This window comes from Agelaius tricolor, unplaced genomic scaffold (assembly GCF_023055355.1).
Source record: "Agelaius tricolor isolate 1412-34295 unplaced genomic scaffold, bAgeTri1.0.p SCAF_2, whole genome shotgun sequence".
NCBI lineage: Eukaryota > Metazoa > Chordata > Aves > Passeriformes > Icteridae > Agelaius > Agelaius tricolor.
This window is the reverse complement of record NW_027269262.1, coordinates 35900144-35916663: the sequence shown is the minus strand read 5'-3', so window position 1 is coordinate 35916663 and position 16520 is coordinate 35900144.

Here is a 16520-nt window from a genome sequence, read left to right as displayed (position 1 = left end):
AAAACCTTTTCATTGTGTTGTATGTTTCATGTAGGTGAGTGGGCTTTTTGTCCCTTATGTTCTTTTCCCCTTCTACTTTCTAACATCACTCTAACTTCCACTTCCTAAGTATTTTTGCTCTATTTGGTTTTTCCTTTAATTTGCTATAAAGTCTGTGATTTTATATGGAAAGAGTTAAATTCAAATGAAAGAAGGTGTAGTTTAAGACGAGATGTTACCAAAATGATCAAAACCCATCCTTCTGTCATAACCTTTTCTTTCCGTCTCTTCCAATCCTTGAGAAGGTTGTTGCTGAAATCCAACAGATCAGACTGTCTGCACACCTTGCCCAAAACAGAAATATCCTCATCCAGCAAGGTCTCAGCAAGCTGATCTGAACTAGTACTAAAAGACTTCACAGGACAACTGAGAAAGAAAAGGAGACTCAGCAGACCTTGGTGCTGGCTGAGCTCATCATGGAGCAACAGCCTCATTAAGGTCCCAAACATGCAGGCAGATTTTGGGTTGCACACTCCTGTGAGCCACTGTGCTGGTTTTGGTCAGGATGGAGTTAATTTTATTCACAGCAGCTTGTATGGGCTGTGTATTGGATTTATGCTGGATGCAGTGCTGGTAAGACAGGGATGTTTTTGTTAATGCTGAGCAGTGCTAGGACAGAGTCGAGGCCTCTCCTGCTCCTCATCCCACCCCACCAAGGAAACTTGGGGTTCACAAGGAACTGGGAGGGGACATATCTGGAACAACTGACCCCAACTGACCCAAGGGGCATTCCTTACCATGTGGTGCACTGCTCAGAAGATAGAGCTGGGGAAAACGGAAGGAAGAGCGGGACATTTGGAGTGGCGGCATTTGACTTCCCAAGTCACTGTGACACATGATAGAGCCCTGATTTCCTGGGCATGGCTGAACACCTACCTGGACATGGGAAGTGATGAATAAATTCCTTGTTTTGCTCTGCACAAGTTCTCACATTCTTAGTCTTCCAATCCTCTCCCCCACCCCAACAGGAGGGCAGCAAGCCTGAGGCTGCATGGAGCCGAGTTATCGTCTGGGCTTAAACCGTGATGGATTTCTAAACAAGATCTTGAAGAGAAATTTTAATGCCCTCCAGATCTGTTTGTTTACTAAAATATGTAACTGAAGACAGAGAAGGTAGGAAAAAACCTACTTGATATACTTAATATAATGATAAAGGAATTTTGATAGTTATCAAAACAGCATATAATGTCTTCAATCAAAACACTCCCTTTTAAAAATAACTTAAAATGAATATAGTTTTATCATTGTATGATCTTCTGAATTAATCTTCCCAGAAGTAAATTAAGGTATTTTATTCTGACATTTGTCTTCCTCTGGAATTACCACTACATATCAATTTTAAGACTTTTTTTATTACCTTTTTTTGAGGGATATTTTATAAAAATGAGGCAGTTAGTTATGGAGAAAAGTTGATTTAGGCTTTTTGAGAAGAGTCTAGATTGAATCCAGGTGTATCCCATAATCTTCCTCAGTGCCCCAGGAGATTTCATATCATTATTCTGTTACTCATTTTGAAGTTAACTTAATAATGTAACATAAGGACACTCCAGAGATATTACAAACCCACAATGTATTATCTCTAATTTATTCAAGTTAATCCACTGTGGAGATATTCTGCTGAATCTCTCAGTGACTTTCATCAAGAAGGCCATTGAAGTTTTGAAGTTTCTATGTCTCTAAGTATGCCAGTAAATCATTTGCACAAATGACTATTCAGTTCTTCTTATCCCAGACTAATGGGATCCTCACTTCTATGGATGAAACCATGACATGGCTAATGTCAGAACTTTCATAATGCTTTCAAATGAAAGGCATCTCTCTTCTGGTCCTTTCAGTGGATGCCATTCTTCAGGTTACTTCTGGTTTCAAATTAGTTGTGTCTTTTCAAGGCCCTCAGCACTGGTTTGGTTTTGATCTATCTTTCTTTTCACAAAATTACATTTGATTACTTTGGCTCTAATTATGATAAAAATAAATTAGCATAAATTTTAAGGATGTTGGAACAGTAGAGGACATGTAGCAGTATGCAAATTTTACCTGCTGTGCATCTTCCAAACTACCCTGACCAATCATGTTAAAAGTTTTAAAATGCTTTTATAATGGCTAAAACATAATAAGCTTTCATATTATTTAAGAAGGGAATATTGACTTTGTTTCTTTAGATTAGATATGCTGGATTTACTTTCTTATTAATTACAAAGCTTTCCTAGAAAATCATATCCAAATGAGTGCTTCAAACTTGTGGGCAATTATTTTTTAGGCACCATGGCAATTATTATTTGGAATTTTAATATGTTTTACAGCAGAAGCAATTTTTCCCTTCAGTAGTGATTGTTATCAAGGATTTGAATTTTCCCAATACTTTCTTCAGGCTATTTCTATGAATCTCTGTGTATCTGAACATCTCAAACAAATTTGTTTTGCATTTAGTGTGCAAAGACCTTGCTAATCTTTTTCTTATAGGCAATATTTATTTTCCTTATAAGAATTCACCCTGTACATACAAAAATTTTTTAAAATATTATATTTATACCATTTAACCCTTTTAACCATCAGTATATTAAGCCATTTTAACCATCAGAAACTCCTCCTTGAATCCTTCCTAGAGAATCTGGTCTAATGTGACAACCCTTGACAAAACAGTGGGCAACCACCCAACTCCAGTACCCCTTGCTTTTCTAAAATTGTAGCCCAGGATATACGAAAGAGAGACTATGAAGTTTGTGTTATTAAAGAAATAGCAATGCTTTTAACATGGAGAAAGGTAACCCTAGAAAGTTAGGGATGGATAACACAGGAGTATCTATATCATAGTGAACTGGGGATTTATTCTTTTTCCATTTCCCAGTGAAAAGCTCTAAGTAATTTGAAGCTTAACATGAAATGTAATAATAGTTTTAGGTGTCAAACTTGGATGACCCAATAATCCTTCATTCTGAAGGTGCTAAAATTTTGTTCCACAACTAAAGTCAGAAGTCAATTAAGAAAGTATGACATCACAATGTACATGTGTACAACAACTCTTCTCCATAAATAGTTTGTAGCACATAGGAGACACGAGGATGATTTGCTATCTTTGACTTATTTTCCATCAAGTCAATTTTCTATCATTGACTTATACTAAGAACAGCTACATAAATAATGGCATTGATTTTTTTTCTTTTGTTCAAGAAGTATATTGCTTCAGGGGGTTATTGCTTTTCTGGATTTTGATTCACAAAAAAGAAAAAAGATTCATTTTTATGCCATAGAATTTACTCACTGAAGTCATTATTAAAAAGTAATAGTAATAGTAAAAGATCCCTTTACATTGTTTATATTTGTTGCAAGAGCAAATTATGTCTTTAGATGTATATCACTCTATTTTTCTTGAATATAACTCATAAGAAAATAGCAATTTAAAGTGAAAATTTCTGCATCCCAAAACAATCTTTTGCTTTTTGTTCTCTAAGATGGCATTGAAAGCAAACAGGAAATACTGGCTGTGGTTTGGTTAAATGCCTTCTGTGGTTTGGTTAAACTACTCAACAGTAGGCAATGCATATTTTGGGTGGCAAAGGCTTTGCTTACCAATAGACTTCATGTTCTGAAACTTTTTGCATATTCCTGTTCACTTCCTTTTTGAAGCATGCTGCAATAGAAAGAACAATTCTACCACTTTTTGTGCTCCTTGTAAGCTTTTCTTTGTATGGTGTTTTAGGAAATTTAACTGACTTGTAAACTTTTTCTAAATATTCAGAAAACATGAAAACAGTTTTTCAGCTGATTGCCACATACTTCTCTCTTAGTGAAGTTGGGCAAGTGTTGTTTTGTTAAACGATACCAAAAAAACCATTAGTAATAGTGTTCATTTAAACTATTTTTCAACAATCAAATGTAATTTTGTGTCTGCAAAGTGAGGTAGATAGCTTTGCAATGAATCACAAAGCTGACCTGATGCATCCCCAGCTGAGCTGTTTGAGCACATGTATTGCCATGAGGGAAACTGTTTCAGAATCAGCAATATGCTATGCATGTTTTCCTCAGATACAAACAAAATGTTAGAAATACTTATTTTGACATTAACATGAGAAATGCTTCCAAATTTTTTTCCCTTCATCAGCTTCTCATCATAGTTAAAATGTACTCTCCATAGTTACAGTATCCTATCATCTTCCTTGGCACTCAGTGATTAAAGGCCATAGATACCTATTAGTAATGAATGCTGTAAATCAGCTTCATGTCCTTAATTGTTAATCTACATTTGCAGGCTGTGTCAGCACTGTTAGGAAAATTTGGTGTGCCCATTTCCTACAAGAAGAGTTAGAAAACTTTCCCTTAGTTTTCCCTGAAGCTTAGACTCACAGAAGCTGATCTCTGTACAAAGCTATTCCTCTGGTGGGCTGAAGCCACATAAGTCATCATTTGCAAGACTGATTTTTGATCATGCTTTATATTTATATTATCATGCTTTTTTATATTCATTAAAACTGACTGGAAATAAAGGGTGTAACAGAATGTAGTTTGTCCTAAGCAGAAGTACTGTGCAGTAACAGCACTCACTGACAACTTAAATGCAAATTGTAGCAACATAAATTACTTGAAATTTGCCAAGTTTACAAAGTCCACCTATGACAAATGAGACTACTGAGCAATCACAAAGTCTTTTTAACAATCAGACAGCAATTTGATAAGCAATTTCTGTGGTAATTAAACATTTAATGTATTAAGCTGTCAGAGGAGCTACTTGCTAATTAATAGCCATGGTTGTACAACAGTTTGCAACACTTGCAAACATTTTGGTGTTTTCATAATAGAAAAATATTCCTTAGATAAGGAAAAAGAATTTCTCATCAAATTCAGAAGAAAAGATTTCCACTTTCTTGATGACTCATAGGGAAACGGTATAGCTTAAATAAAAATAAAATATTGTTGCTGGAATTAATCTTTTCATTTTAGGGCAAAAAAGGAGATTTTTATTTCTCTTACTAGGGTTAAATCCCATCATTTTGTGTCTTGATATTACATTTTCTCTTCTCAATATATAGTAAACATTTCCAGTGTAAAAAAAAAAAAAATTACCAAACTAGAGCCTATTCAGTTAAGAAATTCTCTTGACTTGAGTAGCAGTAGAGTAGTTTTGCCACATCCCTTCCCAGCTGCAGCAGGGACTAAGATAATATCTGTATTGGTAAAATAGCAAAATCAAAACACAGGGTAACCAAAGGCAAGAGAAACTAAAATGGCAGAAATATATTTTAAGAAAAGGAATGCAACTTTGTAATCTGTCATTGTGGTAACATATAAGAAAACTGCTTGGAAATTGTCTGCAAGGGAAGCCTAGGAAACTGTTCAAAACTAAAGAGTTTGTAATGGTTAGACAACAAGTTAATTACACACAAATTTGAAATCTACACAGAACAGAACTACTTTAATAAAGTCTGAAAAAAATGAAGTTATGCATGTATTTTATTTTAATGGAAATACTGTGTCTTATTAGTTAATACACTTAGGGTATCCAAATGATCATAGAAGGAATGACAGCAGATATTATTCTAAGCTAAAAACCTTGATGCCCAAAATGTGTTTTCACATCATGTTGGAAAGTAGAAGTTAGTTTGTTTATAGGAGGGCATAGCATCTTCATTCTGGCAGTTTCTCTGTTCTGTTCACTAGTACGTGCTTAATCTACTACAAGGCTCATATGTTGGCTTTCAAGACTTGACTGATTTGTTGTCTGGATTGCAGTTTTCCAACAGCAGGGAGCTGGAATTTAATGGAATCATCAAGCATCACAATGAGAAGCAGGTATCTGAGTAGAAAGACCTTGACATTTAACAGCTTCTGTCAGTATTTTGGGGGACTTGATAAGATCGTTTAGTTTTTCTTCCATTTAAGCTAGCATGCTTTTTTTCCTTCTTCCTTTTTTTCTTACTTTATGCATTTTGTTAGAGCCTGGCAATACTTTAGCCTGCCATTATTAATTATCTGTAAATTTCATTGATGCAGAGGCTTAGGTGGAGTATGCAGTAACTTTATGTCTATACATTAGAATTTTATAGAGATAGTCTGTGTTTTGTATGTTCAGTGTTCTTTGTATATTTTAGGATCAATAGTAAAGTTTCTGTCCATGTAAAACCTTTTTATTACACAGATTTTGGCAAGTTGAGTTATTAAATCAGAATTCTTCCTTCCAAGAGGCCTGATGAACTGTGGGTTGTATGCACAGTGTAAATGCTGTTGGATTGTCCTGGAACAGGGCCACAGAAACAAAAACCTTGTGTCTTCTCTTTACTGAAACATGGTCATTCTACTTCTGTAGAAAAGTACACATTGATGCTTTAATGCATGTCAGATTTGCACCTCTTCGATTTGATGTTTGTAACTTTGAGTTCTAAGTGGAGTGCTCTGTACATGTCACAGAGACACAGAATCACAGACCGGGTAATCTTGGAAGGGACCACAGTGGGGTCATCTGGTCCAATCTCCCTGCTCCAGGAGGGTCATCCTATAGTACATGGCACAGGATTGTGTCCAGATGGTTCTTGAGTATCTCCCTCGAGACTCCCCAACATCTCTGGACAATATGTTTGAAAAGTGTGATGAGAAGATGTGAAATCCAAATTTTATATATGTTCATTGGAGTTTAAGCTGGAACAGATTAAATCAATTTAATGTTATCATTAATTTCAATGGGGAAAGATATTGAATCCAACCATAAAAGAGAAAATAGAGAAAGAGGGGGGAAAGGCAATTAAAAATAATGCTAAAGCACTGAAGTTTTATTTCAACTCTTTTTTAGGCTTTAATTGGCAGCAACCGAGGCCAGGTTAAAATTTTAAGAAAGTCTATAAAACACTTCTATAATCACCAACCTGGAGACTACTATCCAATTGTCCCAGCTTGCAGGTTGGTTGGTTAGATATGCAAGGGGGGAAAAGGCAATCCAGCAGGGTTTGGCAGCTTGGCTGCTCCTGGGAGGAAAAAAAAATTTGATTTTGGAGAAGTGCAGATGGCGAACAAACAAAAAGATGTGCAGTTCTGGATTAGGTTTTGCTTCAATATTTTATTTCTCTTCAAGTCTGAATTGGTTCAAATCTGAACAAATGGTGTAGCTTAGATTTGTGATGCTATCGTATCCAGGCAGATATTTCAAGATTATATACAGAAATGGCAGTGCTTGACAAGGATTAGTGATTCTGTCACATTGATTGGAAATAAAAATCTCATAAAACTAGATTTCAATGTTCATTTCATCAGGACTAGGAAAGACACATCTCTCAATAACTTTTTTAAGTCCAACATGCTCTCTAAAAAAAAAAAAGCTGAGAAGACTACTTCTCTTTCAGAGATATCTATCTATCTATCTATTTGTCTATCTGTCTATCTATTTATCTATCTTTAATTAAAAAAGAAAAATTGGTCTCTAATTTATATGGATTCTTTCACCTCTATATTTATCCTTTCCAAAAGCAATGTTTTAAATTCCTCAAATTTAAAATCTATTTCTATGTTTACTTTAGCATGAAAATTAAAAGAATATATAAAAGTAATCAGAAGCAAGTCATTAATACTATATTATTTTTTTAATGGAAAGTGCCATCTTTTTTTTTTTTTTTACTCCATATTTATATGCCAAAAGATCTATTAGAAAACAGTATAACTAATTCCTAAGAAAGATCAGTAGCAGAGGTGATCTGCAATACTTTGTTTCTCAGCACTGTAGCTGCCAAAAAACTATTTCAAGCAACATTAGTTCTAAAATCACTAGTAGGGAAACAATTTGTTCAATATCTTTTCATTCAAAACCAATTTAAATGCTCCATACTTAATTTTAAATTACTGAAAAGAAACATTCTTGATTTGGCTCAATTCTGTAAAACCAAACAGGACCATCTAAAATCAGAAATTTTCCCAGATGAAGATCTCCAGATAATAATCTGGCAATATTACCAGGGGAGAGTTTAGTTACTTCTTGAAGCCCTTCTTTACCTATTGTATGTTGTGCAAAGAGTAGGAACATACACAACTTGGGGAATTGATACATACTTGTTATAACATTTGGGAAGCAAAGAAGACTCAAAAAAAATTTTTAAAGCTGGATTCATTCAGCTCTTTTGGGTTTTATTTGCAAATACTGCCATAGGGTGGTTTATAACAAATTAATATCCTCTAAATACCATTGTGGTGATGTAGAACTGCTTATGAATCCATCTGAATGCATAAAGATTGTGTTCAGTGTTCTGAAATGTCTGATGAATATAATTTTTGGTAAATACTTTAACATGATTAAAAAATGTTAAATAACATAAAGAATTTTCAGGGAATTACTCTTGAGCAATGATCTTGAGATTTTGAAATTGTGAATAATAGCAACTGATGCATTTTACAAATGTACAAATATTAATTTCTTTTCAAAGTGCTCTTTTTTCCTGCCATGAAATTAGAAAGAACAGAACTCTTTATTTTTGAAAAGAAACAAGACTACAGATAGTTTCAATGAGCTAATGCTGACTTGAAAAAATGAGGTGACAATTATAGTTTCAAGAGAAAAATGGCCTTGCAGTCTGTGAAAGGAAATGCTAGAGGCAGCATCAGAGTGTGAGGTAAGATGGATGCATGAGGTAAGAGTATCTGAAAGCCACTGGCTTTTGATTTTCCTTAAGGAAAAAAAAGCTTAAATCCCTCAAATAAACCAACTCTGTGAAATTTCTAGAAAGCTCTTCAACATGCCCTCCTTCCCCAAAGCTTCAATACATTAAACAGGCAGATAAAACTGCCTGCAATAAAATATGCTTAGGTTGTAAATTATTGACATTTACATATTTGCTTCTTTTGCATTGCAGAGTGTGACTTTCCCTCTATCTGCATGGTCCTTTGGTAGCTTTTCAAATTCTAGCCCAGCCTATTTTATTGCTTTTTTATATATCATTGACTTATTTTTTACACCCTTTATACTCTCTCTCATTGGATTCATGCTCTGATTGGAAATAGATAAAACCAGTCTGAATATAAAATGGACAGAATATATTTTATAAAACATATCTGCAATGTGTTCTGTTGGTACGGTTCCCACCTGATTTATCTTTGCAAGATCTGGCTAGTATATATTGTGGAAAAACCAGTCAAAAATATGTTCTAGATGGCTGTGTAAACATTCCTATTTCATGGTGACATAAGCTATGTTCACAGTATCAGGATAGAGATGCTAGTGTGTTATATTCTTTTTTTATTTTTTGAAGACAAATCTGGAACTTAGAACCTTGTCATGTTAGGTACTTCTGATACTTCTGAGAGCGGAAATTTTTGTTCATTCCATTATCCAACTCTATCAAAATTGCAGAGTGTGTAAGGCAATATGCTTCATTTCATTTCTTCTATTTTCTCTTGATCTGATGGCTAAACTACCTGTAATTCTCTTGACAACTCATCCAACCACCCGAGGATAATAACAGGTTCATAGAAAACCAGGTTTTTATTCTGAAGCTTTATTTATTCAGTAACATAAATTTCAAGCAGTGTCCATATGTCTTGCCTCTTCACCAAGAAAATAAGAGTTTCAAATTGAACAATCTGCACAATCAGTACACAGTCACTCTCTGAATCACTTGCTCTGAATTAAAATAAGTTGCAATTTCTTTCCTCTTTCTCATCAACATGCTATGCCAGCATAGAATAACCCAGAGATTTAAAGGGTCAGAACTACAGCCAGACTTGTAGTTTACTGACTTAGTTTGCTTCACACTTAAAATTGTGGTTTACTTTGTGATATTTCATATAAAACTCTGTATTTAGTGGTTTTTCTTTTAAAGTTAGAAGTATATGATCTTTATTTATCTTATTCTACTAACGTCATCTTTCTTGTATTTTCATTTAAAGGAAAATTTCAACAGTTCACTGAAATTCTTCATTTTGGTTCTGAAAATGAAATGTTTTTAAGTATCTCTGTAACATTACCCAGCCCTGCCTAGCATTCATTATTTGAAGGACCCTAAGAATCAAAAACAGAGTTCATTTCTCTTTTCCTAATATAGGTATTTGTCTTCAAATGCATAAATTTTGTGCAGCATGGAAACCTACATCTTAGTAATATGACAAAATAAGGCATAAAAGAAATTGAAACAGCAGTACAAATTAAGTAAATAGCTGATTTAAAGCACTCATATGTACAGTATTATTACTCTTAAAAATAATGTAAGGATTGCCTGAGGTTTTTGCTGTAAAGGTAAGCACTCATATAGTTTGAATGTATGAAAATTTATTAAGCTGGTGAAAAAATTTAAATAATGATCATTGTCTTCTGTGTCATTATTACTCTTAAATCACATAACTGAGCTTGAGAGAATGCATTTCTAAATACATCTGGTGGAGAGCCATTGGATTGTTGGAGCTTATTTATCCCGTGATTCAGGTTTAGTATATCTGTGTTCACATCATCAACAATCTGAAACCCAGATAGTTCAGACCATGAATTATAAAATCCATGTTAATGGCTCAGAATGGCTCATATGATATGATATGTTAATAAACTAAGAGTGAAGGCCATGAGTGGGATTTTGAAATAAACATATGTCAAAAACCTGAAAGCTACATACTCCATAATAATGTTCTTGATTAGCAGAGAGCATCAGTCCTTCTGGGGCACACACAGAAGTTCTTTGAAAAAGATTTGTCTGTGAGTGGTATCCTAAAAATCACTGAGCCACAGGAGTTGGAGTGAAAATGATGACAGAGAGTGCATAGTTACATTTTTATCTGCAGACTCCTGTGTATCTCACACCTTGCTTAACCCTATTTCTGATCCCTCCTGAATGGACATTTTGGAAAAATCAGAATAAGAAAAAATCATACAAAAAAATCCTACTGGCAGTGTTATTTTGTTGTATAATAAGAGTCACCAACTTATTGACACTTTTTAAGAACAAGGAGGAAATGTGTTTGCTCCTACTGGGAAAGTGTTTCAGGATCTCACTGTGTGGTGATTGGAAAGTACTTTCCAATCTCTAGCCTAAATTCAGTCACAGCCAGTTTCTGCCTATTGTTCTGCTGCTGGCATCATCTTTTAATTTAAACATCCCTTTTCTACCTTTTTGGAAATTGTAATGATCAAAATCTCCAGCAAGATAAAAAAGCAAAACTTTCCCCTGGTTTTGGGAGGGCATTATGAAAATCAACATTGGTGACCTCTAATTTGTGAAGGGAGAAGCCTCCTAAAATCCCCATGATGAAAATGCAGTTTAAAAAGGAAATTAATATTGAAGTGACTGAGCACTAAGGTACTTTAATATCTCAAAAGGAATTTGCTGTATCTGGTTAATCTTCCTTAAGAATAATCTTTTCAATTTCTGTAAACTTACTGAGTTTAGAGCACTTCTGACCAAATACTGTGCTGTACCTGAGATCAGCATTGTGCAAGTTTGGAAGCAGGAAAGAAAGTTTTTGCTTTTTATTTACTACCCTAGCAAATTCAAGCATTTCTATTTTAGTATAGAATTCAGTTAAATATAAGACACTTTAAGTCCAAACAGTGAGGCACAAAAGCTGGTTAAGATGTTTGCCATCAGGCAGCAAAAGTGCTCCTGAGATTCTGGAGAGGCTCCAATTAGCCAGCACTGATTAGATGGCACATGGGTGTGGGAGGGGGTGGTTGTCCCCTGGGAACAGTCAGCTCTAGGAGTGCATCTGCACCAACAGCTCCGTGCAGAGGTTTCCTTCAGCTCTGCATTTTCTCATGTCTGTACCTGATGCTCTGCATAGCACACCTCTTCTCTCCACTCATGCTCAGATAATGATTTTCAGGATTGCTCATTAGACCAAAAGCTGGTCAGGATGTTCCCAGAGATTGCCAGAGTGAGGTAATGCTTCTAGAAAGTTATAAAGAGCTTGGTTCAAACAAACTGGAATTAATGAGGTCCTTCTGTACAAACTCTCCAGACAAGGCAATCAGACTGAAAAATGTCTTAACTTAAACTCGTTAGCCTGAGCAGTCTGCACTGTCAAGCAGCTGAGCCTTCTACCCACTGCTCCAAAGCTCTGTATAGCTGGTGGGAGAAAAGAGGGCTTTGTCTTTTGTTTTAAAATCACCTCACAAGTGTTTAACTCATTGTATTAATATTATCTGCAAGTTTAGGCTGTGTAGCCTAAATTGGTTTTGCATTGGAGAAGGAAAACAGGGTTATGAAAATAATCTGTAATGTTGAACTACTTTTTCCCTAAACTATTAAATATGTCCACCTCATATATATATGTGAAAGTAGGACATTTTAAGTTATGAACCTTTTCTCAGTGTCTAAGCTACATATCCCTTCTCTAAATTTAAGTCCTTTGCATCTTCCCTTTTCCATTTGGACATGGGGAGACATTTTAGCATACATAGATTGTCCTTCAGTTTTACAGCTCTGAACTAGAATCTCAGTTGTGTTTAAGCCTTCTTTTGTGGAACCTTCTTACAGAGTTGTAATTATTCTTTTTGCTGGCACTTTGAAATCTCTTTGCTACCCATTACATGCAGTATGATACAGCTGGATATAACACATCATCCTCTTGGTATAACTTGCTTTAGAGGAGAAGTCTTCTTCTTCCTGCCAGGATGATCTTGGAAGGAGAGGATGATGCTGATGCATCTTCAGCTTGCAAGATTCTAGCATGTCCCACTCCTCTTCCACAAACCACTGTTCACCAGCTGTGTCTTTGCGCAGTTGACTGCTCCTGCTTGAAGGCAGAAGCCTGTAGATAATAATTCCTGTAAAGCCTGTGGATAATAATTCCTTTGGTTCATAGGGACCCACCTGATTCTGCCCACCAGGAGACTGCAGCACTTCCCAGTTTGAGTTTTGCACTCACCTGTATTTCTACCTTTTTGATATCTGAAAACTTCCTTAAAAGACACTGTCAGGGAAGACCTGATTATATTTTAAAGGTTTGATTCAGAGTCTGGATATGAATACCTGCAGCTTCCTCAGGCCTTCTGCCCTCCTGTCAGAAGAGGGGATTTGATTGATTCGATATTATCAGGAGAGTTCTGTTAAGTGCATACATTTTGATGGTATTCTTCATTTTTTCCTTCCATACCTTTACAAATAGTTCACTGGATTATTTTTGCTGACAGTGTAGCACAATATATAGCATCTTCTAGTTCTTCTTTATTCTCTTTTTAAAACAGCCATTATTTTATCCCCTGCAATGTTATGCTTCTCAGTTCTCTGATATCACTTTATTCAATTCTTTAAGCTTACTAGCATTAGTTTTATCTACTTTATTATTTTATTTCCCACCATTTTCCCTTTCTCTAATATCAGTGGTTTTAATTCTGCTAACTCTCGGTTTATTACTTTTATTGAAGAACAAGATAAAAGTGCTGACATTTTCACAGTTATTCCTCATGACCTGTCACTTCCCAGGTTATTGCTAGCAGATTTTCTTCTTACAAAATCATCTGAGTAAGACCTTCCTTGGTATTTTCCCTATCCTAATATGCAAAGATAGAAAATTGTCCTTCCTCAAGTTTGTTGAGAAGAACAGGCCATGAATTAGCAGTAGCTGGACAATTGGAAAAACTTCTCATGATAAAAATTTTATTATCTACATTATAGACATTTTATTGCTGTCTCATCAAGTAACATTGCTACCTTACAATGCTAACCAACAGTGTTGCAAAGAAAAAACTTTTCCTTTTTTGATATTAGGCATTTTTGAAATTCCACCATGTGGAAGCTAAACAAAAATCTTCTCAAAATGAGAAAGACTACAATCACTACTAAAGTGATTAATTGCTCTTCTAAAGGGTGGAACTGACAAATCCTGCTATTCATATAAAAGAGTGAAAGAAAACATATGGCTAATTGTTCTAACCAGTAACACATATTTAAGAAAAACAAACTCAACAAATTACTAAGCAAAAAAATAAAACCCCAACTCAGATCACTGCAGTAGAGTATGAATGCAATTCACACTGAAACTTATGCAGTAAAAACACCCTGAATTACAAAAATATTGCACAGAATGTGAAAGCAGCAGGACAGAGGACAGCTGCCAAGAAGCCCCTTGCTCCACAGAGAAGTGAACATTCACTGACCTCTAAGCCATGAGAACCAGGGAGTTTTTGTTGTGGGAAACACATTTGCGTGGCAATGGCCATTAAATGGCACAGAGTGAGAAAATGGCAGCTTTTTAGATGATGTAGGAGTATGTAGGAGCAAAATGCTTCTAATTCTTTCCTTCCCCTTGTTTACTCAGCTGTTTTCTGGAAGGCAAACTTCTCTCTGACAAAGGCAAATTTCTTTTCTGACAAAATTATTGCTTCAAAGATGAGGGTTTTTTTTTCCCCTTGGAACTTATGCATGGTTTTGTTGTTCTTATTAGACCTAATGAAGGATGAAACAAAAATCTCACTTCAAAGAGATATGACTTAGTGCTTCAATACTCAGACCCATCAGTAAATTCATAAACCATAACCTACTTCCTCCATTTCTCATCTTTCCTACTTTTTGGATGATATTATTGTTCATCTTATCTCTATTCTTCAACCTTATTTTCCACTCAGAAATTTCTTGTGTATCCTAAGATTGATTCCATAAGTAGAGCTGAAGCAAGAATTGAAATGTTTTTCTGAATTTTTCATTTTCCAGAACAATCCATGTGCTGTAAAACTTAGACTTATCAGAATATTATTCATAATATTTCACAAGGAGAAATGAAAAATAAAAATAACAATTTTTATAACAGCTCTTACTACTCTTTATGCTGGGTTCTATTTATTCTGATAAATAAATTTTCACATAGAATAACATAATTGAAATGGGTGGCCAGTGAACATATGCATATCCAGATTACTTAGTGACATATGCAAATCTCCTTTAAGTCTGGTTTGTTGGAATTCCACTAAAATTTAAAAAAATTTGCACTTTGTGTAGAAATACATCAGAAGACATGAAGGAAGAACATATTAACTTCTTTAATGCTTTGTAGTCTCTTTACATGAGACTATCATGAGTCACATCCTAATAGAGACTTTCAACAAGTTCCACACCAATTCAAAAACTACTTCACTCTGTGGGGTATCTTAGGGTAATTTATTGCCTTCATAAACAATTATGATATAAATTTTGAAAATGTGAGTAGAAGCAAGTCCCATGATTTTAGGAATCTCTTTCTCAGCATCATAAAATGCAAAACTTCCTATTAAAAAGTAAAAGTGCCTATACAAAGTTTGTTTACATCATGAGATACATTTATCATAAAGGCAAATAAAAACAAAATAGAGGGGGAAAATCATGTCCTGGAATAAATGAATTTGTAGTACTCCTCATGATATTTTTATATCAGGCATAGTTTTCATTCTTTAAAAATGGTTTTGCCAGCTCTATTGTGTATCTTAATTACTTATTTTAATCCCAGGGGTAAATACTTTTTCTGCTCTATTATATGAGCATCACCTTTTTAATGCAGGCACAGATTATTGGAAAAAAAAGTGTATTTTACCAGTGATAACTTTCCCTATCAACTAGTAAGTCTAATCAAAGAAGTTTTCATTTGAGAAAAAATTTACTAGAGTATAAGGAAAATAGCCATTTTTCCAAAAGTTGAAAAAATTCAGAACAAACAATGATATGAAGCTGCAAACAACCTGTCAAATTGTAGAAATAGAAAGAGGTAGAACTCAGAACTACATGAAAAGGAGTAGGGATAGCAAAGACAAGAGCTAAACACTACACATTTAAAAATAATCTTGCTAGTACATCCAAGATATGTGGAAAGGAAATTAAACTCAGTTTGTAAATATTTTCCTTGGCTAGAGGAAGTTGTTCAGACATACAAATCTCTCAGATTTTTTTTGATTCTTAAAATGTTCTCTTACAGCCAAGAAGATCTTCTATTTTTTTAATGTCGTATTGTATATTTCAAATGTTTTCTCACCTTGATTAAAAAACAGTATTTTAAATAGGCCAAGAATATAAACCTCAGTATTCTCCACAACTATTTCAGTGTTTGATTGAATCTCCTGTTACTCCAGTGCTCTGCATTTCTGGAGGAGTGCAGCAGGAGGGTGGTGCTTCCTTGGAATGGTGCTCATGGCACCACAGCTGCAGAGAACCAGGATGCACAGTGCAGAAATAACTCACTGGAAAGGTCTCTGCAAATATGGGCATATAAAAAAATTCATAAATTACCTAGACAGTGCACTCTTCTGCAGAAAGCATAATAATAAAGTGAAGTGAGAGTCTGAGAGATCAGCTACTTTACCCAACCTCATCTAATAATCCCATCATTTCTCAATGCTTTCTAACCTGCAGGTACAGCCCTAATCCTTTTTTATCATTGAAGCTTTCTACATCAGAGAGTGGTAAATATGTCCTTCAGGTTCATTTCTGAAGAAATACTGTCTGCCTGATTATTCCCCAATTTAGGTCTGTGCTGCTGGTTATTTCTCTTAGTTCAGGAAATCATGCCAGTTCCTGTTGTGTCCAAATGCTATTCAAGTGGTTCCAACTATAATGGTATCC